This window comes from Lissotriton vulgaris, chromosome 1_1, assembly GCF_964263255.1.
Source record: "Lissotriton vulgaris chromosome 1_1, aLisVul1.2, whole genome shotgun sequence".
Lineage (NCBI taxonomy): Eukaryota > Metazoa > Chordata > Amphibia > Caudata > Salamandridae > Lissotriton > Lissotriton vulgaris.
Window position 1 is genome coordinate 249,621,358 of NC_141685.1, and position 23,236 is coordinate 249,644,593.

Below are 23,236 nucleotides of genomic sequence, written 5' to 3' on the forward strand. Positions count from 1 at the left end.
GGGCCCCCTGGGGTCTGAGGGTGTTTCACAGACAGGGACTCGCTGACGTTGGTGACCTCCAGTGACTGAATTACATTTACTAACATTACAGCCCAGAAACAAAAAATGTAACACCTGATGAAGTTTGGGATTTATATAACTAGATAACATAACCCCATTATCCTTTGGATCCCATGGTGATTACCATTTTTATAATTAAAATGCAGGAACCTCAAAAGCACATTTAAGTATTTAATGCTGCAAAGAACATCCGAACCCCAAAAAATTACTCTTAAAACACCATAACACATGTTACCCAGGATGTACAGCAATAATGTACCCCAAAAGTAAACACGAAACACCCTAAATAAATAAATAAACATATATAACTCTAATCCAATACCAGGAAATATACGGTGTTTGAGGGGTATATATATATATATATATATATATATATATATATATATATATATATATATATATATATATATATATATATATATATATATATATATATATATATATATATATATATATCATAACTCCTTTATTAACTTTTGGATCCCAAAAAATTAAATGTAAATATATCTAGAAAATTAGTCAAGACTCAGACGTTTCCCTGTTAGTTAAATATCTGTCGGGTTTGCAGGTTATCACATTTTTACACCCAGAATAGTTCCTAGTTGGGTACAGTACTCGATCACTTTTCATGCAATATAGCGCCTTGTCATTCGGTGTCCAGCCGGGCCTTTGATAGCTCAGCTGGTAGAGCGGAGGACTGTAGTGGAGTGACTGTCATCCTTAGGTCGCTGGTTCAAATCCGGCTCGAAGGATTTTTGCAAACTCTTCACTTTTTTTCCCTCTGCTTCGCAATGGAAAGCGCCTCTTTCTCGGACCCTCACACGCCGGGGCTTTTCCTGCCTCCCCTTTTCACCTTTACAGCCCAGCTCTCTCCTCCGGCGGGGGTGAGGGGGGTGGTGTCTCCCGCCCCCCTCCCTGTGTGCAGCCCCCGCTGCAATGCCCCCTCATCAGACAGAGCCAGGGGCCCCTGGGCTGAAGAGCCAGTCCGGGGCCCCCCCTCTGAAGCAGCCCTGGGAGCTGGTTGTGGTGACTCTGGCATCAGGGGATGCTGCTGAGAGCGTCTGCTAGGAGGCGAGAGGGTTGCTGTGAGGTGTGAGGGAGGAGTGTGTTTGTGTGTGTATGGGGGGAGAGAGTGTGTGTGTGTGTTTGTTGAGCCCGTGGCCCCCTGTGTTGGTGTCAAGGAGTTGATAAATGGCACGAACCGGTAGCATATCGGGGAGAGGCGGCTTGAGGAGCGGCCCAGCAGGTCGGGATTCATCGGTTCCTCGTTAGTATAGTGGTCAGTATCCCCGCCTGTCACGCGGGAGACCGGGGTTCAATTCCCCGACGGGGAGATGTTTTTTTTTTTTTTTATAAACAAACCTTTCGATAGAAAACATATTTTAAATGCAATTTATAATGTTATACTGATATTACAATTTGATGATTCTTTTTATTCATGGCCACACCTTTACAAGTTAAAACATGTGTAACTCTTTTACCAGCAGTTGTGCCTTTTCCTTTTAAGTAATTTAAAAAGTCAAAAGTAACTGAGGCTTATTATTTATATAGTTATATATATTATTACAATCAAAGAACTACATGGGAAATGCATTTTACCGAGTATTCTTCATACTAAATAAATGGAATGTTGGGGGCGGGATCTGAATGGGGAATTGTTTTATACGAAGGTGTCACTTTTATCTATTTAAAGGTTACAGTTTAGAACTTACAGACACATTGTGAAAGTAAAAGTGCCACTGGGCCAGATGTGCACGCCCCCCCCCCTCATCAGAGATCTTATATTCCCCGGGTCCGGCATGAGTACCTAACACTGGTCGGTGTTTACCCTCTATATTGGGACATGATAGGACTACAGGTCCCTGCATTGAAAGTAAAACCCTGTCCAGTAGGGTGACCAACTGGCATGGGCGCAAATTCAGGACGGTGAGTGTAAAAATTCAGGACAAAACTTTGGGACAAAAGTAAGGTTTTAACACATCAGAGGAGGTCGCGCAATACTATATAAGTAAGTCCATCCAAATCCAAACATATTCTTCCATTTGCAAACCTATTCATCATGTATCCTTCCTTCCATCCATCATTATATTCATCCATCCACACTTTCACTCATCGATCCACCATTTCACCCTATTCATCCGTTCACTCATCCATCCAGCCATTTACCCTTTCACCCATCCAGCCATCCTTTTACTTACTCATCCATCCACCCAGTCATTCATCCTTCCAACCATTCACCTTTCCAGCCATCCATCCATCTCCCTTTCTCTCTCCACTGACTCTTTCACTTAGCCATCCTTCCTTCCATCCATCCACCCATCCATCTACTCATCCACTCATGAATCCATGCATTGACCCTATCACTCATCCATCCATCCTTTCTCTCATCCATCCGCGTTTTCACATCTTCACTCATCTATCCATCCTTTTGTCCATCTACCCTCCTTTTCACTCACTCATCCATCCTTACTCACAAAAAAAGGAAAAATTAGGAGAAATAAAGATATTTTTCCTCGTTGTGCCTCGTTACGTTTTTGGTGCTGCCTCAGAGTTACAATTTCTTGTAAGGCTGGGGCAGAGTCAAAAAGCCATGAATGTTGTTGGGATCGCTCCCCAGTAACACCATGCGTTAAAGGGAACGATATTTAGAAAGCAGCATTAAGACTAAACAAGCATTGGTAATGCAATAGGGCTCGCATTAGAAGAGTTGGAGCTATTGGTCTTGTAAATCTAATAATGTTTTAAGTATTAATTTTGTTATTGTAAATGGCAATATTTATAGAATTTGCAAATGTGACACCTATAGCATTATTTAACATTTTTTTGTGTCATTTGTAATAAAGCTTGAAACATTGACAGAACATATTTGAACAAGTGATGCTGTGGTTGCGCTGAGTGATGCTGTGGTTGCGCTGAGTGTTGCTGTGGTTGTGCTGTGTGATGCTGTGGTTACGCTGAGTCATGCTGTGGTTGCATTCTGCCAAAAAAAACATCCTGCCAAATAAAAAAAAACTTTTTCCGCATCGCAGACACTTAAGAAAAAAGTATTTACTTGCACAAGGCCACTGCATAAAATAAAGTTACTAAAATAAACTCACCAAACCTATAATGTTTACAAAATCATACATGCTGAAATCACACGTGGGTGCGTAAACACATAAGGTAACATGCACGCAAACACACACCAGAAGCTCAAACATATGCAGAAAACATGCACACGCACACAAACGTTTCACACACACACGACAGAAGGCAGGAAGGTTCAGAAGGTAATTGGACCCAGAGCTGGGAGAGTGGACCGAGCACAAAAAGTTGCAATACAACCGTGGAACAAAAGCTTGGCCACCATGTCAACAGATGAAATGAAACCTGATCCAAGACATAATAACTATGCCCTAATGCACGTAATAGCATAAAATGAAAGTGTGTATGTGCACCTCCTAGACGAGACAGCAGCTGCCAGAGTCCCTCGCCTTCTATGGCAGTGAGAGGTGTTTATTGACAGAATTGTTAGAAGCAGCTGATGTAAACAAGACTAAAGAATTCTGATGACCTGCTGCATTAACTACAAAGTAGCAAAGAATAGTATCTCTCACAACATGTTTTAAAAAAACTGAACACCTCCAGAGGGCAGCAGAATGAGTCGGGGCATCGCATCGGCAGACTGATTGGCAAGAAATCCCGTTAAAAAAAAAAAAACAAGCAAGAGCTATCAGATGTATGCAGGAACAGGCTGCCAGAAGGTGCGAAAGATAGCATTTACAAAACCGTGTTTGAAGCAGCCAGAAAGGGCTTGGCGGACCGCAGGCTTGTCAACGAGCTCTGCTCTTCATCATGTCTGTCACTGCTGCTGCCTGCCCGCAAGCTTTTACTGCCAGCAGCTACAAGCAAATGCATACAAACATATGCACAGACACACGCACACACATACACACAGGCGGGTGCGTAAACACATAAGGTAAAATGCACGCAAACACACACCAGAAGCTCAAACATATGCAGAAAACATGCACACGCACACACACAAAGGTTTCACACACATACGACAGAAGCCAGGAAGGACTGTGGCATGGGTGACCAGCATGCCGTTTCTGCTAGTGCCGGGCCTCACATTGCATCACATATTCGGCCGAAACCGCAGTGTAATTAAATGAAGCATGTTCTACTCATGGAGTTCGCACAGATCACTGCAAGGCCTTCTCTGGTATGTGATGCCAGATTAGCGCGGGAGATGTGTGCCATAGTTTCCAATGAGTTTCACAATTCACTGTAAACACATGTTAACGAAATGTGAGCATACTTCGCAATGGGGGCACTGGTGTACAGTGTTGATAATGAAAACACAATATTTAATTATTTTATGCTGTGTAAACCATCGCATTGCGACCTCGTGCATGCAAGTTCTTTACGCTTGTACATAGGCAGGTGAGTTAGAGGTGAAAGTTTGTAGTATGACAGACTGAGTTGTGGCGGAGTTTTTTTACTCTATGTTTGAAGCATCGTAATACAGAAATATAAACAAGAATAATTAACAAGTTACAAAAGAATAGCATGGCAGCTATTTTTAGTGCAGAGGCTGCTGCGATGTTAAACAAGCTGTCGCACCGGGAAGTGAAGTGAATAAATTAGGGGAGGAGAAATGCCTGAGGCAGAGAGCAGAGCACACGCTGAGAAGCTTGTGGGAGGGAGGCTGGGCTGCCTTTGATGTGGTAATGGGAGGCAGGCAGGCAGGCGGCTGGTGGGATTGTGCACGCGCTTTTTAGGGCTTGCGCTTGCATGGAATCGCCAGTGGAATCGTGCTTAGTTAAACTCTGGATAAGCCACTATAGAGCTTCGCCAGCTATGCGCAAGCGCATCAGCAGGTGAGCCCTAAAAAGTGGCTTATTGCTGCTTCGTAAATGTGGATCAGGCTCCTGTGCCATGGAATGTCACAAAAAGAAACATTCCAGCGGTGCAGAGGAAGGTACGGTATTTATGGCTCGTTGTACAATTTCTTTGTTGAATTGCTTATTTATAAGATGCCGGCACTGCCGAGTCGTCACTTTTTTTGACGCTCCAGTGACTCAGGCGCCTCAATCATATCTATGAGGCAACACAAAGTTACTTTGTGGGCCGTTGCATGGCCTCATAGATATGGAGTAAGACAAAGCTGCGCAAGTGACTGTGTTGCCGTACTCTGCGGTAGAAATCCTTCCATGGGTGTTGATGGTGGGTTTTCCCACGCAACTCTTTCCATGTGTGTTGCATTCTGCAGCCTACTGGGGAAATGCCCAGTGAAATAAAAGGCCTGTCTGGCCGTGTCCAGGACAGCGGACACTTGCTGAAGGGGAAAGGTGTCTATCCTTAGTAGGAATGTGTTAGAACTGGGATTTCTGGTTGGCTAAGGCTTACGCCAAAGCCAGGCAGAAACCACCATTCTAGTCAGGGCAAGGGAGTCACACGCCAAGATAACCCCTGCTCACCCCCTTGGTAGCTTGGCACGAGCAGACAGGCTTATCCCGGAGGCAATGTGTAAAGTATTTGCGCACGCACACAACAGCAACAACATCCTAGGCACACCACAAAAGGAACTCCACACAAGTTTATATAAAAATAACTTTGTACTGTCAAAACACATCAGATAGTAATCACACAATATACATTGTGCCAACTGGCATGGGCAATATTCACAAGGGATTATTTACACCAGGACAGGGCCACGTGGGCCACTGTCAGTATCAGCACAGTACAGTAGCACTAGCACTTAGAATGACTGAAACACCACATAACAATTATAGATCACAACCAGTAACCACTGGTAACAGGTAGGTACACACTACTCAATACTAATAACCATAGGCCTAGATCACGCAGGACACATAACCTCTCTAGTATAACATACTAGGCAAAGCAAACTTCTAAGCATGAGCACCTTTAGAAGTATAACACAAGCATAAAGGCAAAGCACATTAAGCCACAATCACCTTTAGGCCTAACCATTATAAATACAGTAGGCCATCTCTCACTAGTCTAAACACATTAGACTCTGCCTCCTAAGAATAAATCACATTTAGTGGGCGTAACTCACAGTGAAGTAAACTCTCACTAACATAAACCTACATAGGTAAAATACCCTCATAATCATAGTAACATCACATTGCGCAAAAATCACATTAGGCAATTACCATTATAAACATAGTGAAATCACATTACGCAATAATCACATTAGGGCCTTGCGCCCTACCCACATACCCACCCCCCTGGCTAACTGGCCATCTCAAGAAGGGGCTTAAATGCCCTGTGTCCAGAATGTCAGGGCGCGCTGCCAATGCAGCACCAGTCAGGGGTGCGCCACCGGCGCAAACCTAAATGTTGCAGCTGCCCACTAATTGCTGGGCCGCTGAGAACAAGAACAGGGCCTAAACATTGCAGTTGGCACTAAGTGCTGCGCAGGTGTAGAAGGCCTGGCACCTCTGTGCCATCTCTGTCCCTCACAAGGACTTTCTCTCAAATTGCGCCTAAACGGTGCAGCTGCACACTACTTGCTGGGCAGCTGTGAATCAACCCAAACTGCGATAGGGGCCCTCACTGGCCCTTAGAACAAAGACAGCGCCAAAACCAGGGCGCCCTCTAACCTCTAGAAATGCATTTGGCGCACTTTGGATCCCTTTAGGCTCTCAGAACAAACAGACGCAGGCTCCCTGTGGGAGCCACCTAGGCTCTATAAATAAACATGCCCATCGTTGGAGCTCTCTGGCTCTAGAAATAACTTTGCCCCCAGGGAGCACACTGGCTCCTAAAACAACCGGTCCACGGGACCTTGGTAAACACCTATGGCCTGGAACTGTCCCTGGGCCCTCTACGTAACAAAAATGCCCCTCAAGGAATGGTGAGGCCCATGGGGGCACCTTGGAGGTAGATTAACCCGTGGTAGCGGCCCACTGCTAGACGGGCCGCTCTGACTCTGCCTCTCCCCTCGCATCACACTCACCGGGCGTACCTCGGGGGACTCCGGCACTCTGTTCCTCGTCCTGCCGGGCGGACTCTGGCTGCACACGGGGCTTCTCCTCTCTGCACAGGAGCCCCGTGCAGATACACCGGCTTCCTCTCTTTGCCAGGCAGCGGGCGGGGCTCTCTCACTTGTGAGAGCCTCGCCGAGGACAAGTCGCTTCAGGCTTCTTCTCGCTTCAGCCACTCACAGCGTGGCTTGACAATGACGCGGCGGCTCGGGGACCAATCCCAGCACGGTGCCGCCAACCAGGCTTCAGTGTGGCTGAGGGGGCTCGTCTCTCTGAGCCAATCAGGGCTCCGCCCCTTCGGTTTCTCTCTCCGCGGCCCCGGCATGGGACGGCCAGATTCTCAGGCTTAAAAGAGGGGTAGGCTCCCTCGGTGCGTACGTAAAATGTCGAAGCGAGGTGGGCACTCGCTAAAGGCTTAATTAAATAAGCGGACATGAAGCAGGGTGGGCACCTGCAATGTAAAATCTCGCAATCAGCGGGGTGGCACCCGCAATAAGCAAAAAGGCATAGGGAATCCCCACGAAGGGGATTGCAGCCCGGCACTGCGGGGGACAGGCAGGAGCGCTTCCTTCAAGGATAACGACAGTGCTCTGCCAACAAGCAAAAATAAAGCGCTCACGAGGTGCTGGGGGGCACTTAAACCCCAAAGTCCCCAGGAATGACCCCTGAAGCAACAAGGGTCCTAGCAGCAATGCTTCCAAATCAAATGGGTCCCAAACAGAAGGTCCTGGAGGCAAGGTGGAGCAAGCAGCTCCCAACAAGGAATTCCTCCAGCATTCAGGGGCTGGGCAGCGCCCAGGGAGGCAAACCTTCCCCTGGGGCCCAGCAGCAGCACGCCCCTGGTAGATTCTAGTAAGAAGCAAGAACATTTTCAGAGTGTCAAAGCACTCTTTTTATACCCAAAATCCTTTGTCTAGCAGGGTGCAGGCAATGTAAGAACCAGCTACAACTGGTTATGGGGAACTCCTTTCACTGGCCAGGCTAGGGACATCAAACGCACCACAGGGGGTGGAGCCAGCATTGTGTAGGGAAAACCCAGCCCTATTCAGGTCCCAGGTGTACCCCTCCCTCACATCAGCATGCTAATCTCTCCATTCACCACCGGGGCAGACCCATCCTGACTCCTGGAGGCAGGCTCACCAGCCACATCCAGCCAATCACACGCCAGACACAAATTACACAAACAGGCCAACTTCTAGAAGTGGCACTTCCACACTAGACACAATCATGCCGCATACATCATTGCGCAGCATTCAATTTCACGAGTTCGCACATACCAAACTCGACCCTGCACTCCCCACACATCAGGAACTACCATGGTCACACATATTCCCCAAGCATTCCTATGGGAGGGCAGGTCACTCTCACCACACACACAGAGAGCGCACGCACTTTACACTGGACCACAGTGAAAAAGTGCACATAGACCTAAAATCACTAACAACAGGTTACAGAAACAGGCTAGGAAAAAGCAAAAAGTTTCGGGGTGAACCTGCCAAAAAGGGCCGGGTCCAACAGAATGCACCAGTGATTGTGATTGGCCGAAGGTAACAGACACAGTCTGTCACGTCCTCAAAGAATGGGCATGTAACCTTAATGCCGTCTCATGCTGCTCTGGAGCAAACACCAATGAAAAAAACTTTCCTAGGCAGTGAAATTCGTAAATATTACATTTATTTATATAGCATAACATGATGTGGGGGATAACCCAAGCTCAGTGCAAAAGACAAACCACTTATTGAAAACATGTTGTTTATTCTTTTATTGATATTGCTTTTTTTTAAAACGGTTCAAATATCAAAAGGCAAAAAATGTAATACATTTACATGAGAAAGTGCCTATACATCAATTCTAATGTATTTACCATGGGTAACGGGTGCTGAGCACTTTAACAAAAACAGCACAATAAATACATACATAATACACACACACCAAAAATGGATCAATTACAATTTTTGAAAAAACAATATTGATTAAAAAAGAAAGACGAAGGGCAGATGATATATTGTGGCAGATGGTAACAGTTGTTGCAATACTCTACGCGCGTTTCGGCACAGAGCGTGCCTTCTTCAGGAGTACCACGAGAATATATCAAACTAGACAGGGGTGTACAATGGCCAGGAACAGGTTGATAGACCAAGCGAGTAGGTAAGTCTGGCTACAGCTTATGATAACTTTGGATTGTGGAACTCAGTCTCACTTTGAAGGGATGGGGCTATTGCAAAAAACTCGATGATATAAGGTAAAGCAGTTGATCTAAATATAACGATAATGCCTGTCCTGGAGGGTTCACTATATGGCCGCATGGCCAGTCTGCTCCAAGTGGGTCAAGACATCGGATAAAGGTACTTGTGGCTTGCCACGCAGTATAAGGTGAGGACTACAAGGTCGAGAGGGAGACGGCAAGGGCCTCGTGGTTATTCAGAGGCAATCGAATCGGTGGAAAATCTGGCTATTAGAATATGCCAGACCGCAACCGTAGTGTTGGCTGTGGGTCAATCGGGAGGTGGTAGAGGCCTCGGATAATGGGTGCGTGGCGCGCTTGAGCTATGGAGATGGTAGTCGGGTCATACGTATATGAGCTGCGCTTCCCGCGTCGATGGCTGCCATCACGGAGCAAACACCACCATCTGCGCCCTCCCCGACCAGGCATTATCTCTTATTAGACACTAAAAATAAACACCAGCAGTTTGGGCCCTTGTGTCGCACTAGTGTGTTTTACTGAATATCTTTTAAACTCCTACGCTCTACTTTTCGTGACCTCACATTCTTAGATTCAACAACTATTGAGCAATCAAAATCTAGGCATTTTTTCACAACATTCTGATGAATCAGATGGGTACCATACCACCCAGGAGAAGAGACTGATTCCCCAGGAAGATACAGAACCAGACGGTATACTACACACCATTCGAAATATGTGGTACTGGAACTCAGAAACCTGATGTAGACCTCAGGGACGAAAGGCATTGACTGGGCTGATTGAAAAAAAGTTTTGTCTGAAAAATGAATAGAAGTTGGGGTATGAAACGCAATTGCAAGACTCCTGAAAATTGAATATTGTGGAATTGCATCATTTTGAATATGTTGCTGGACTTTTGATGGCTTGAATCTTGGCTGAAAATAAAGTAACATAGTATACGCTCCTTTTTAATTTGATGTTTTCTCATTAATGCTATGCTGTGATATTATAACCCTTTAGTGTCGGTATTCTTAATCGGACTGAAATAGACTTTATGAATTATAAAAATGTAACCCATCTGCTATGGATCCATTAATAATGTAGAATGATCCCTGCCGGAGAAACACATGTTCGTACTAAAGTAAACCCTTCAGGCCTGAGTAAAATTGGAATTACACTTTTGTAAAGTTGACAGACTCAGGGCCTCATTTAAAAGACCCTTGCGCCCCATCACTTTTTTGATGCAGCGCAATCAGTGCACCACACTGTGCCATGTGTACGAACTCACGCATTGTGTCCAGTGCATCAGTCTGTAAAGCACTGCGGCGCATTATACCTGCACCAGGTATAAAGTATGCTGGGTAGGTGTTTCCCTGCAAAAAAGCCTTGTAGAGCGGGTGCAGTGAAATTTACATTTCACTGCGTCACGCTGTGATTTCACTGAGCCAAAATCCAAACTAGGCTTAAGGAGTGACGCATGGCTTTTGCAATGGGATTTTCCTATGTGATCTGACGCATTGCTGGAGTTGCATCAGTTTTATGAGCAACTCCAGCAATGCGTAACTTTTGCGCCAACCGATGTGTCTGAATTTCTGACGCATCTGTTAATCCGTGCGCCTTAGAGCCCTGTACTCTAAATACAGCGCATCCATGCTGTTGCAAGGACATTTGGTGCGGGCTCAAGGAAACGGATGCATCAATGCCGGTGCGTCAGTTTCCTGTAAATGAGACCCTCAATGTGTGATCCTGTTTCAATAATCTGCAGAGGTGTGTGTTGGATGTTTCCTTCTATTTGTAGTTTTGAATAAAAGGAAGTAGGTATTTGCTGAAAGAAGAATATCTGAGTCAGGAGACCCTGCCATGGAGCGTCCATCTGTCCTTTGGGAGTCCCTGCGACTAAGGAGGGGACAGACAAGAATGACATAAAATAAAGGGAGGGTTCTAGCAGAGATTGAGACAGTACATACAAAATTCAGTACATCATACATGGCTGGCTCGTTGGTCTAGGGGTATGATTCTCGCTTAGGGTGCAAGAGGTCCCGGGTTCAAATCCCGGACGAGCCCTCTTTTTGTTTTTTTGTAAAGTCACATTTCAATGAATGGACACTTAAGGTGTGAGTCACAAAACAAGTGACTTTCAAATCACCAGGGTTGGTTTTGCATTTGATTAGTCACATACTCTGCAGCACTCAAGGCAAGAACGTGAGCCCTGCACCTCCGAGCCAGCTGCAGAAACAGCTGGAGGAGGGGGCGGGGCAGCGACCCCGCCACATCAGCAGCCAGGAGGGGTTTGTTTTTATTGTGACTCGCGTTGAAGCTGAGAACAGGGGGCGCAAAACTTTTATTGAAACCAAACTCGGAGACAGAAAGGTGAGCCGTGGGGGTGAACACTGGACACAGCAGCAGGGCTGAGACCCCATCCAGACACAAGGGTGACTCTAAGAATGGCCGTAGTTATATTTGTAATGATCCCGTTGTTTCTGTACAGAATGAAGTTAGATAAAAGGACGGTCTCGGCCTCCTTCACTCTGATTGGTGCATCAAGAGATGCGGGAATTCTGGGGCTCTTTAAATGTCCCGTGAGTTTTCTCTGCTACAATAATTCGGATGGACACGATTAAAGCGCCTTGGATCTGATTGGATCTTTGGGTGCAGAGGTGTCCTTACTGGAATCACAACAGTCACCCGATGGATGCTGAGGCGGCCGAAATAGCTCAGTTGGGAGAGCGTTAGACTGAAGATCTAAAGGTCCCTGGTTCGATCCCGGGTTTCGGCAGATGGTTTTTGATGTCTGAAAAGTCATCCATTACAGTTTAGAAAACGTCAAAAATAAAACGTTGATTTAACATCATTTCCCTCTTTATTCTCCTGTTCTTCCCCCTCATTTTCATTATTTATACGTTTCTTACAACGTCCTTCGGGTACAATCCTTCTATTCTTTGTGGGTCTCACTTCTGCACAGGAGCACTCTCCTACAGTGTGTGCTGTGACTGGCAGATTGCGGACACAATCACACAGTGAGTTGATTACCTAGGGGCAGATTCACAAGCCCCCAGCGCCACCAGTACATCACTTTTTGTGAAGTGCTGGAGCCGCGTTTCACTTCTCCATATTTACAAGGAGAGGAAAAGCCACCCTGCGTGACTTTACCTCTCCTTGTAAATATAACCCCTTCACACGAAGCACTTTGCGTGGAAGCGGAGTTACATGGGTGTTGTTGTGTGTGTTCCCACGCAACACCCATGGAACGAGACACGTTTTCAGATTTACGAGGAATCGTAAATCTGGAAATGCGTGTCAATGCTACACGAGGCACAACGAGGAGAAATGTTTTAATTTCTCCTTGTTTTTTCCTCTTTTAATGCGTGCTGCATTCTACAGGAGCAACATATTATTGTAAACATGTTGCATTCCTGTGCTTCGGAAGTGCAGCAGCGTGGCGCAGCCAAAAGGCTTCTTTGTAGATCTTAGCGCAGAATCTCACTGATTGTGAGTGAGCCTCACACCCCGGGCCCAATCACGCTCAATGATCGTGGACCCCACTTATTGTAATTTCCTCAACATGGAACCTATCCTCCAGCCATGGCCCATGCAGGTAATAGCGGTGAGGGGGTGGGGCCGGGTTGGGGGGGCGGGTGGGACGGACGACGATGAGGGAAAATTAATTATTTATTTAATTTTCCCTCAGCATTGTCCTTCGAAATACCCCCTTACTCAGCCCCACCGCTGTTACCTGCACGGACTGCGGCTGATATCCTCACTCCTAGGACTAAAGGGACCTATTTACGAGCGGAGTTGGTCAAAGAGCGATGTAAGTCTAGTAGTATCAATGCGGTACATCGTCATATGCCCTACTAGTATATACCTGAGCACATTTATTTATTTTATTTATTTGTTTAGATTTATATGTCAGCACAACAGCTACCCAAAAAGGGTTTCCTGGCGCTGTGAGAGAACAGCAAAGAGAATGGAGAGAGCTATTGGCTGAAAAGCCAAGTCTTGAGAGATCTACGGAACAGCAGGAGATTCGATTGCATGCGGAGGTGCAAACCCCAAAGGGCTTTAGACTGATAGAAGGGAGGAGACGCAAGTGAGAGTTATTAGGACTTCAAGAGCCATTTTTGTTTGGAAGGAAGAAAATACTTTTCTAATGTTGCAACAGCAAAAACTGTACTTCCCATACCGGGAGTCGAACCCGGGCCGCCTGGGTGAAAACCAGGAATCCTAACCGCTAGACCATATGGGAGACTGTACGAGAACTATTGACACAGTGTTTTTGAGACACGTCTGGCCTATCAGATATCTTTCTGTACACTAAATCACACTCGCAGGATCTGACCATCAATGGGGTCACAGCCCCCCCCCCCCCCTCGCCCTCCTCCAAACATCTGCAACAACCTGCTCATGTCTCGTTATTTACAACCCTGGAACTTCTCCAGACCCAGAACCCCGCATTGCCTCTTACTCCCCCCCCCCCACCCACCCTGACAAAGCCACGCCCCTCTCCCCAGGACCCCCCTTCACTCCTGTATCTCCTCACCAGGCTGAGGGCCCCACAGACCCCTCTCCAGTTACCGTCCTGCTGCTTCCTTGAACCAAACCCCCTGCACCTGTCACAGGCCCCAGGCTCCCTCCAGGGGGCTCCAGTCGCACCCCCTCTTATCAGCACCGGCCCCAGTCCTGACACTGGATTGGTTCACACCGAGGAGGGAGGACCAGCTCAGGTCACCCTGGCTTCTTCCCAGGTATCTTCAGATGCTCAGGGTGACCGCCAGGGGGCAGCGCCGCCACAGCACTCACAGCCCACAGGGCCCTGGAACAGCAATGGGGGGCATCAGCAGCCTTGACAGGGGGCAGACCCCGAATAATCCCGCACGGCATTCTGGGAGAGCGGGGGAGGAGCCTCTGCGGTGTGTGTTTACAAAAGTAAACATCTGGGGTTAAAAGCAATAAACACACATTTGTAATCATTCTCTGCTGTGTTGTTCCTTTTTCACATCATGCCAATTTAAAAGAACCGAATGGCGAAACTTTTAAATATAGCTGGGATACGACTGCAGCCTGGGCAGGCAAATAAAACACTCAGAAGTACAGATGTTTCCATGTTTATTCATGTCAAATGTAAACAAGTTATAAATCAAAATATACATCTATGTGTACACCGGATGTAAAAGTGTGCACTAATTGGGTCAGGGTGCAGTTTCTTTCCCCCATTTGTTCCTTTCACACATGCGGGTCCCCAGTAAGCTTTCGGCTGCTCTGTCTTGTTATTCTGAGTCGGTGTTAAAAGGGGGGCCTGGTCCCTAGTTTGGGGGCCCAGAGTACAGAGCCCCCCGGGGCACCGGAAGTAAACACCCCTCCGTGATACAACTATGGCCCAGTAACCTCTGATTGCCCTCTGACCCCTCAGACTGGATTCCTGTCAGGCCTCTTTTATAGAGGAGGAGACACTGACGTGGAGACGGTGCTGCCGAGGGGCAAAGGGCTGACAATGGCTCAGCATTTCAACCCAGTCTCCTCCTATTATCATCTTTGTTACACCCACAGCATATAGGAGCTCTGATAGGTCAGAGGGGACATCCCTCTTGTCACCTTCTGGTGCTTAAACAGATCCTATTACAAGGACCAGCCCCTGAACTTTAAGTAAAACCAGCCCCTGGGGCCCCCTGGGGTCTGAGGGTGTTTCACAGACAGGGACTCGCTGACGTTGGTGACCTCCAGGGACTGAATCACCTTTACCAACATCACAGACCAGAAACATAAAATGTAACACCCGATGAAGCTTGGGATTTATATAACTAGATAACATAACCCCATTATCCTTTGGATCCCATGGTGATTACCATTTTTATAATTAAAATGCAGGAACCTCAAAAGCACATTTAAGTATTTAATGCTGCAAAGAACATCCGAACCCCAAAAAATTACTCTTAAAACACCATAACACATGTTACCCAGGATGTACAGCAATAATGTACCCCAAAAGTAAACACGAAACACCCTAAATAAATAAATAAACATATATAACTCTAATCCAATACCAGGAAATATACAGTGTTTGAGGGGTATATATATATATATATATATATATATATATCATAACTCCTTTATTAACTTTTGGATCCCAAAAAATTAAATGTAAATATATCTAGAAAATTAGTCAAGACTCAGACGTTTCCCTGTTAGTTAAATATCTGTCGGGTTTGCAGGTTATCACATTTTTACACCCAGAATAGTTCCTAGTTGGGTACAGTACTCGATCACTTTTCATGCAATATAGCGCCTTGTCATTCGGTGTCCAGCCGAGCCTTCGATAGCTCAGTTTGTAGAGCGGAGGACTGTAGTGGAGTGACTGTCATCCTTAGGTCGCTGGTTCAAATCCGGCTCGAAGGATTTTTGCAAACTCTTCACTTTTTTCCCCTCTGCTTCACAATGCAAAGCGCCTCTTTCTCGGACCCTCACACGCCGGGGCTTTTCCTGCCTCCCCTCTTCACCTTTACAGCCCAGCTCTCTCCTCCGGCGGGGGCGAGGGGGGTGGTGTCTCCCGCCCCCCTCCCTGTGTGCAGCCCCCGCTGCAATGCCCCCTCATCAGACAGAGCCAGGGGCCCCTGGGCTGAAGAGCCAGTCCGGGCCCCGTCCGAAGCAGCCCTGGGAGCTGGTTGTGGTGACTCTGGCATCAGGGGATGCTGCTGAGAGCGTCTGCTAGGAGGCGAGAGGGTTGCTGTGAGGTGTGAGGGAGGAGTGTGTTTGTGTGTGTATGGGGGGAGAGAGTGTGTGTGTGTGTGTTTGTTGAGCCCGTGGCCCCCTGTGTTGCTGTCAAGGAGTTGATAAATGGCACGAACCAGTAGCATATCGGGGAGAGGCGGCTTGAAGGCCACATGAGGAGCGGCCCAGCAGGTCGGGATTCATCGGTTCCTCGTTAGTATAGTGGTCAGTATCCCCGCCTGTCACGCGGGAGACCGGGGAGATGTTTTTTTTTTTTTATAAACAAACCTTTCGATAGAAAACATATTTTAAATGCAATTTATAATGTTATACTGATATTACAATTTGATGATTCTTTTTATTCATGGCCACACCTTTACAAGTTAAAACATGTGTAACTCTTTTACCAGCAGTTGTGCCTTTTCCTTTTAAGTAATTTAAAAAGTCAAAAGTAACTGAGGCTTATTATTTATATAGTTATATATATTATTACAATCAAAGAACTACATGGGAAATGCATTTTACCGAGTATTCTTCATACTAAATAAATGGAATGTTGGGGGCGGGATCTGAATGGGGAATTGTTTTATACGAAGGTGTCACTTTTATCTATTTAAAGGTTACAGTTTAGAACTTACAGACACATTGTGAAAGTAAAAGTGCCACTGGGCCAGATGTGCACGCCCCCCCCCCCTCATCAGAGATCTTATATTCCCCGGGTCCGGCATGAGTACCTAACACTGGTCGGTGTTTACCCTCTATATTGGGACATGATAGGACTACAGGTCCCTGCATTGAAAGTAAAACCCTGTCCAGTAGGGTGACCAACTGGCATGGGCGCAAATTCAGGACGGTGAGTGTAAAAATTCAGGACAAAACTTTGGGACAAAAGTAAGGTTTTAACACATCAGAGGAGGTCGCGCAATACTATATAAGTAAGTCCATCCAAATCCAAACATATTCTTCCATTTGCAAACCTATTCATCATGTATCCTTCCTTCCATCCATCATTTCATTCATCCATCCACACTTTCACTCATCGATCCACCATTTCACCCTATTCATCCGTTCACTCATCCATCCAGCCATTTACCCTTTCACCCATCCAGCCATCCTTTTACTTACTCATCCATCCACCCAGTCATTCATCCTTCCAACCATTCACCTTTCCAGCCATCCATCCATCTCCCTTTCTCTCTCCACTGACTCTTTCACTTAGCCATCCTTCCTTCCATCCATCCACCCATCCATCTACTCATCCACTCATGAATCCATGCATTGACCCTATCACTCATCCATCCATCCTTTCTCTCATCCATCCGCGTTTTCACATCTTCACTCATCTATCCATCCTTTTGTCCATCTACCCTCCTTTTCACTCACTCATCCATCCTTACTCACAAAAAAAGGAAAAATTAGGAGAAATAAAGATATTTTTCCTCGTTGTGCCTCGTTACGTTTTTGGTGCTGCCTCAGAGTTACAATTTCTTGTAAGGCTGGGGCAGAGTCAAAAAGCCATGAATGTTGTTGGGATCGCTCCCCAGTAACACCATGCGTTAAAGGGAACGATATTTAGAAAGCAGCATTAAGACTAAACAAGCATTGGTAATGCAATAGGGCTCGCATTAGAAGAGTTGGAGCTATTGGTCTTGTAAATCTAATAATGTTTTAAGTATTAATTTTGTTATTGTAAATGGCAATATTTATAGAATTTGCAAATGTGACACCTATAGCATTATTTAACATTTTTTTGTGTCATTTGTAATAAAGCTTGAAACATTGACAGAACATATTTGAACAAGTGATGCTGTGGTTGCGCTGAGTGATGCTGTGGTTGCGCTGAGTGTTGCTGTGGTTGTGCTGTGTGATGCTGTGGTTACGCTGAGTCATGCTGTGGTTGCATTCTGCCAAAAAAAACATCCTGCCAAATAAAAAAAAACTTTTTCCGCATCGCAGACACTTAAGAAAAAAGTATTTACTTGCACAAGGCCACTGCATAAAATAAAGTTACTAAAATAAACTCACCGAACCTATAATGTTTACAAAATCATACATGCTGAAATCACACGTGGGTGCGTAAACACATAAGGTAACATGCACGCAAACACACACCAGAAGCTCAAACATATGCAGAAAACATGCACACGCACACAAACGTTTCACACACACACGACAGAAGGCAGGAAGGTTCAGAAGGTAATTGGACCCAGAGCTGGGAGAGTGGACCGAGCACAAAAAGTTGCAACACAACCGTGGAACAAAAGCTTGGCCACCATGTCAACAGATGAAATGAAACCTGATCCAAGACATAATAACTATGCCCTAATGCACGTAATAGCATAAAATGAAAGTGTGTATGTGCACCTCCTAGACGAGACAGCAGCTGCCAGAGTCCCTCGCCTTCTATGGCAGTGAGAGGTGTTTATTGACAGAATTGTTAGAAGCAGCTGATGTAAACAAGACTAAAGAATTCTGATGACCTGCTGCATTAACTACAAAGTAGCAAAGAATAGTATCTCTCACAACATGTTTTAAAAAAACTGAACACCTCCAGAGGGCAGCAGAATGAGTCGGGGCATCGCATCGGCAGACTGATTGGCAAGAAATCCCGTTAAAAAAAAAAAAACAAGCAAGAGCTATCAGATGTATGCAGGAACAGGCTGCCAGAAGGTGCGAAAGATAGCATTTACAAAACCGTGTTTGAAGCAGCCAGAAAGGGCTTGGCGGACCGCAGGCTTGTCAACGAGCTCTGCTCTTCATCATGTCTGTCACTGCTGCTGCCTGCCCGCAAGCTTTTACTGCCAGCAGCTACAAGCAAATGCATACAAACATATGCACAGACACACGCACACACATACACACAGGCGGGTGCGTAAACACATAAGGTAAAATGCACGCAAACACACACCAGAAGCTCAAACATATGCAGAAAACATGCACACGCACACACACAAAGGTTTCACACACATACGACAGAAGCCAGGAAGGACTGTGGCATGGGTGACCAGCATGCCGTTTCTGCTAGTGCCGGGCCTCACATTGCATCACATATTCGGCCGAAACCGCAGTGTAATTAAATGAAGCATGTTCTACTCATGGAGTTCGCACAGATCACTGCAAGGCCTTCTCTGGTATGTGATGCCAGATTAGCGCGGGAGATGTGTGCCATAGTTTCCAATGAGTTTCACAATTCACTGTAAACACATGTTAACGAAATGTGAGCATACTTCGCAATGGGGGCACTGGTGTACAGTGTTGATAATGAAAACACAATATTTAATTATTTTATGCTGTGTAAACCATCGCATTGCGACCTCGTGCATGCAAGTTCTTTACGCTTGTACATAGGCAGGTGAGTTAGAGGTGAAAGTTTGTAGTATGACAGACTGAGTTGTGGCGGAGTTTTTTTACTCTATGTTTGAAGCATCGTAATACAGAAATATAAACAAGAATAATTAACAAGTTACAAAAGAATAGCATGGCAGCTATTTTTAGTGCAGAGGCTGCTGCGATGTTAAACAAGCTGTCGCACCGGGAAGTGAAGTGAATAAATTAGGGGAGGAGAAATGCCTGAGGCAGAGAGCAGAGCACACGCTGAGAAGCTTGTGGGAGGGAGGCTGGGCTGCCTTTGATGTGGTAATGGGAGGCAGGCAGGCAGGCGGCTGGTGGGATTGTGCACGCGCTTTTTAGGGCTTGCGCTTGCATGGAATCGCCAGTGGAATCGTGCTTAGTTAAACTCTGGATAAGCCACTATAGAGCTTCGCCAGCTATGCGCAAGCGCATCAGCAGGTGAGCCCTAAAAAGTGGCTTATTGCTGCTTCGTAAATGTGGATCAGGCTCCTGTGCCATGGAATGTCACAAAAAGAAACATTCCAGCGGTGCAGAGGAAGGTACGGTATTTATGGCTCGTTGTACAATTTCTTTGTTGAATTGCTTATTTATAAGATGCCGGCACTGCCGAGTCGTCACTTTTTTTGACGCTCCAGTGACTCAGGCGCCTCAATCATATCTATGAGGCAACACAAAGTTACTTTGTGGGCCGTTGCATGGCCTCATAGATATGGAGTAAGACAAAGCTGCGCAAGTGACTGTGTTGCCGTACTCTGCGGTAGAAATCCTTCCATGGGTGTTGATGGTGGGTTTTCCCACGCAACTCTTTCCATGTGTGTTGCATTCTGCAGCCTACTGGGGAAATGCCCAGTGAAATAAAAGGCCTGTCTGGCCGTGTCCAGGACAGCGGACACTTGCTGAAGGGGAAAGGTGTCTATCCTTAGTAGGAATGTGTTAGAACTGGGATTTCTGGTTGGCTAAGGCTTACGCCAAAGCCAGGCAGAAACCACCATTCTAGTCAGGGCAAGGGAGTCACACGCCAAGATAACCCCTGCTCACCCCCTTGGTAGCTTGGCACGAGCAGACAGGCTTATCCCGGGGCAATGTGTAAAGTATTTGCGCACGCACACAACAGCAACAACATCCTAGGCACACCACAAAAGGAACTCCACACAAGGTTATATAAAAATAACTTTGTACTGTCAAAACACATCAGATAGTAATCACACAATATACATTGTGCCAACTGGCATGGGCAATATTCACAAGGGATTATTTACACCAGGACAGGGCCACGTGGGCCACTGTCAGTATCAGCACAGTACAGTAGCACTAGCACTTAGAATGACTGAAACACCACATAACAATTATAGATCACAACCAGTAACCACTGGTAACAGGTAGGTACACACTACTCAATACTAATAACCATAGGCCTAGATCACGCAGGACAAATAACCTCTCTAGTATAACATACTAGGCAAAGCAAACTTCTAAGCATGAGCACCTTTAGAAGTATAACACAAGCATAAAGGCAAAGCACATTAAGCCACAATCACCTTTAGGCCTAACCATTATAAATACAGTAGGCCATCTCTCACTAGTCTAAACACATTAGACTCTGCCTCCTAAGAATAAATCACATTTAGTGGGCGTAACTCACAGTGAAGTAAACCCTCACTAACATAAACCTACATAGGTAAAATACCCTCATAATCATAGTAACATCACATTGCGCAAAAATCACATTAGGCAATTACCATTATAAACATAGTGAAATCACATTACGCAATAATCACATTAGGGCCTTGCGCCCTACCCACATACCCACCCCCCTGGCCAACTGGCCATCTCAAGAAGGGGCTTAAATGCCCTGTGTCCAGAATGTCAGGGCGCGCTGCCAATGCAGCACCAGTCAGGGGTGCGCCACCGGCGCAAACCTAAATGTTGCAGCTGCCCACTAATTGCTGGGCCGCTGAGAACAAGAACAGGGCCTAAACGTTGCAGTTGGCACTAAGTGCTGCGCAGCTGTAGAAGGCCTGGCACCTCTGTGCCATCTCTGTCCCTCACAAGGACTTTCTCTCAAATTGCGCCTAAACGGTGCAGCTGCACACTACTTGCTGGGCAGCTGTGAATCAACCCAAACTGCGATAGGGGCCCTCACTGGCCCTTAGAACAAAGACAGCGCCAAAACCAGGGCGCCCTCTAACCTCTAGAAATGCATTTGGCGCACTTTGGATCCCTTTAGGCTCTCAGAACAAACAGACGCAGGCTCCCTGTGGGAGCCACCTAGGCTCTATAAATAAACATGCCCATCGTTGGAGCTCTCTGGCTCTAGAAATAACTTTGCCCCCAGGGAGCACACTGGCTCCTAAAACAACCGGTCCACGGGACCTTGGTAAACACCTATGGCCTGGAACTGTCCCTGGGCCCTCTACGTAACAAAAATGCCCCTCAAGGAATGGTGAGGCCCATGGGGGCACCTTGGAGGTAGATTAACCCGTGGTAGCGGGCCACTGCTAGACGGGGCCGCTCTGACTCTGCCTCTCCCCTCGCATCACACTCACCGGGCGTACCTCGGGGGACTCCGGCACTCTGTTCCTCGTCCTGCCGGGCGGACTCTGGCTGCACACGGGGCTTCTCCTCTCTGCACAGGAGCCCCGTGCAGATACACCGGCTTCCTCTCTTTGCCAGGCAGCGGGCGGGGCTCTCTCACTTGTGAGAGCCTCGCCGAGGACAAGTCGCTTCAGGCTTCTTCTCGCTTCAGCCACTCACAGCGTGGCTTGACAATGACGCGGCGGCTCGGGGACCAATCCCAGCACGGTGCCGCCAACCAGGCTTCAGTGTGGCTGAGGGGGCTCGTCTCTCTGAGCCAATCAGGGCTCCGCCCCTTCGGTTTCTCTCTCCGCGGCCCCGGCATGGGACGGCCAGATTCTCAGGCTTAAAAGAGGGGTAGGCTCCCTCGGTGCGTACGTAAAATGTCGAAGCGAGGTGGGCACTCGCTAAAGGCTTAATTAAATAAGCGGACATGAAGCAGGGTGGGCACCTGCAATGTAAAATCTCGCAATCAGCGGGGTGGCACCCGCAATAAGCAAAAAGGCATAGGGAATCCCCACGAAGGGGATTGCAGCCCGGCACTGCGGGGGACAGGCAGGAGCGCTTCCTTCAAGGATAACGACAGTGCTCTGCCAACAAGCAAAAATAAAGCGCTCACGAGGTGCTGGGGGGCACTTAAACCCCAAAGTCCCCAGGAATGACCCCTGAAGCAACAAGGGTCCTAGCAGCAATGCTTCCAAATCAAATGGGTCCCAAACAGAAGGTCCTGGAGGCAAGGTGGAGCAAGCAGCTCCCAACAAGGAATTCCTCCAGCATTCAGGGGCTGGGCAGCGCCCAGGGAGGCAAACCTTCCCCTGGGGCCCAGCAGCAGCACGCCCCTGGTAGATTCTAGTAAGAAGCAAGAACATTTTCAGAGTGTCAAAGCACTCTTTTTATACCCAAAATCCTTTGTCTAGCAGGGTGCAGGCAATGTAAGAACCAGCTACAACTGGTTATGGGGAACTCCTTTCACTGGCCAGGCTAGGGACATCAAACGCACCACAGGGGGTGGAGCCAGCATTGTGTAGGGAAAACCCAGCCCTATTCAGGTCCCAGGTGTACCCCTCCCTCACATCAGCATGCTAATCTCTCCATTCACCACCGGGGCAGACCCATCCTGACTCCTGGAGGCAGGCTCACCAGCCACATCCAGCCAATCACACGCCAGACACAAATTACACAAACAGGCCAACTTCTAGAAGTGGCACTTCCACACTAGACACAATCATGCCGCATACATCATTGCGCAGCATTCAATTTCACGAGTTCGCACATACCAAACTCGACCCTGCACTCCCCACACATCAGGAACTACCATGGTCACACATATTCCCCAAGCATTCCTATGGGAGGGCAGGTCACTCTC

The 23,236-nt window shown here is 46.9% G+C and overlaps 6 non-coding genes across 6 annotated transcripts; 5 read left to right on the plus strand and 1 right to left on the minus strand.

Moving 5' to 3' along the window:
* The first annotated feature begins 726 nt into the window (after positions 1-726).
* Positions 727-812, plus strand: TRNAY-GUA (transfer RNA tyrosine (anticodon GUA)). Its single transcript is given in 2 exon segments — positions 727-763; positions 777-812. It is a non-coding gene; the product is annotated as a tRNA-Tyr (tRNA).
* A 510-nt stretch (positions 813-1,322) lies between these two features.
* Positions 1,323-1,394, plus strand: TRNAD-GUC (transfer RNA aspartic acid (anticodon GUC)). The gene has a single exon. It is a non-coding gene; the product is annotated as a tRNA-Asp (tRNA).
* A 9,838-nt stretch (positions 1,395-11,232) lies between these two features.
* On the plus strand, positions 11,233-11,304 carry TRNAP-AGG (transfer RNA proline (anticodon AGG)). The gene has a single exon. It is a non-coding gene; the product is annotated as a tRNA-Pro (tRNA).
* A 639-nt stretch (positions 11,305-11,943) lies between these two features.
* Positions 11,944-12,016, plus strand: TRNAF-GAA (transfer RNA phenylalanine (anticodon GAA)). Its single transcript has one exon. It is a non-coding gene; the product is annotated as a tRNA-Phe (tRNA).
* Positions 12,017-13,414: 1,398 nt separating this feature from the next.
* Positions 13,415-13,486, minus strand: TRNAE-UUC (transfer RNA glutamic acid (anticodon UUC)). The gene has a single exon. It is a non-coding gene; the product is annotated as a tRNA-Glu (tRNA).
* A 2,061-nt stretch (positions 13,487-15,547) lies between these two features.
* On the plus strand, positions 15,548-15,633 carry TRNAY-GUA (transfer RNA tyrosine (anticodon GUA)). Its single transcript is given in 2 exon segments — positions 15,548-15,584; positions 15,598-15,633. It is a non-coding gene; the product is annotated as a tRNA-Tyr (tRNA).
* The last annotated feature ends 7,603 nt before the right edge of the window (positions 15,634-23,236 follow it).